The 2,259-nt window shown below is 27.9% G+C and overlaps 1 protein-coding gene across 1 annotated transcript in view; it reads left to right on the forward strand.

Moving 5' to 3' along the window:
- The window catches only part of LOC106792626, a 15,493-nt gene that overhangs the window by 9,582 nt on the left and 3,652 nt on the right, over positions 1-2,259 (forward strand). The gene's annotated exons all lie outside the window — the stretch shown is intronic.

Genomic DNA, 2,259 nt, shown 5'->3' on the forward strand with positions numbered 1-2,259 from the left:
CAACACATTCGTTCATTAATTTATATTCTATATATTTATTTGTATAGAGAAAAAAAAAATGTCTACAATGATTTTTACGTAAATGATTTTCTTTCGAAATATAAATCATTACTTTGAATTATTCATTCGTAGAATTAAAATCTAAAGGGGACACAAATTTCTTAAGATTGAGAAAACTTGACGAAGAAAATATTCTGATTCGAGATCGCGAGACAAATACTTAAATAAAGCAAATTAATAAAAGGAACAGAAAAAGAAAAAGAAATGAAAAGAAATGAAAAGGAAATATTGTAATAAATAACGTTAAACCAAAATTAGTATAGACGTACGATAAAAACTCCTGCTGGTACTTTGAACCAAAATTTGGTCTATGAAAAAGATACAATACAAAAAAAAAGAAAAGAAAAGAAGATAGAAAATAAATTCGTGAATGGATAGGAATGACGCATATTTGGAAGCCCTAAGAAAAATCCCTAATAGCAGGTCCAACGAATCCGACTGTTCAATGAAATTTCGAAGGCACAAGGGACCTTGTAAAATATTTTTCTTCGTCATTTTACAAATAGAAACAGTAAAGAGAAAAAAAGGAAAAAGGGACGGGAAGGGAAAGCTGAGTCCTTAAAATAGTCGAGTCACGTTCTAAAGGACGATCGAGGAAACTTTTAGGAAGTTTCCTTTTGTAGCTTTTATATTACGAATTCCTTTATATATTGAAAAACCTTTATGGTGGTATCTTTTCTTATTTATTCTAACTGAGACTAATCGTTTAAAAACATCGAATTAATATCGAATTATCTTACTTTACGATCGATTGAATTTTTCCACGAATAAAAATATATACATATAAATTAATATTTCAATATTATATATAAATAAATATATTATATATCTTGCAAGAGAGAAAGAGAGACAAAACATGTTTAAAATCTAAAATATAATATTATATATAAAATAATACACCATATATGAAATATTTTATTAATATATAAATGGAAAAAGTAAAATTCGAAAAGAAACACTAATTTAAATAATTAAATATAAATTTTAAGTATTTCAAAAATATAAAAAAAAATCTTGAATTTTTCCACGAATAAAAATATATATATATAAAAATAAATTAATATTTTAATATTATATATAAAATAATACACCATATATGAAATATTTTATTAATATATAAATGGAAAAAGTAAAATTCGAAAAGAAACACTAATTTAAACAATTTTAAATAAATTTTAAGTATTTCAAAAATATAAAAAAAAATCGTTAAAAATTGATTTTTAATCTCGATATTCTATACGCCAATCAAATCCAAACGTACAATAATCGAGTATTCCGAATTTCTTTCTCATCTTTCTTACGTGCGATTTGTCATGCACGAATATTACGGATTTTTAATAAGACACGGTGAATCATCGTCATCCGTGAAGATGAGTGTCTCGTATCGGTTCGTTGGCACCGAGTTACAATTTCAAGAAGCGCCGGTTTTCGCGACAAGCACATCTTCTTCTCTTGGAAGGAAAAAGAAAAAAGAAAAAAGAAAAAAAAATTGGAACGGTTGACCATTAACATTATCTCTCTCTCTCTCTCTCTTTCTCTCTTTCCGTCTGTTTGAATTCGCGTGCCAAAAAATCGTAAAGGTAAGTAACGTGCGTCACAGTAAGTTAACATGATCACCACACACACCAGTTGCCAAGTCACATGTGTGTTACTTTTCAATTCGTTATTTCAAAACACGACTGACTTAAATTTTCTGGTCTGGCAAGAAAGTTTTTTTTAAATCGCATGATCAATGAACCAAGAGAGATACTTTGTTTCTTTTTTTATCTCTATTTTATTTTCTATCTTCTTCCGAACAATTTTTCTCACTTTTATCCTCTACTTCCTTCATCGTCAACAGCTTAAAACATAACTGTTCCATGAAAGTTGATATTTCTTTCACACGATCTTTCGTGTTCCCTGTTCAGTCCCCCCCACAAACACCAACCAACCAACCGGCCCTGTCGTCGTTAAGAAATGATCGTAAACCTTGAAGAGGATTTCTAAAAGTTCTAAGCATCCTGCTGATAATCCTAGAAATAATCGTTCAACCGAGACTTCCTACAACAACAACGACTGCAACGACAGAATTTTAAGTTTATAATCATAAAAGAATGAATTTTTTTTTCTACTTGAATGAAATGATTCTTTTTAACTTTTTTAAAATTTTTTTGTTATGATATACATATATATATAATTATTAATACTAATATATATAAT

This window comes from Polistes canadensis, unplaced genomic scaffold, assembly GCF_001313835.1.
Source record: "Polistes canadensis isolate GaletaPanama2010 unplaced genomic scaffold, ASM131383v1 scaffold_504, whole genome shotgun sequence".
NCBI lineage: Eukaryota > Metazoa > Arthropoda > Insecta > Hymenoptera > Vespidae > Polistes > Polistes canadensis.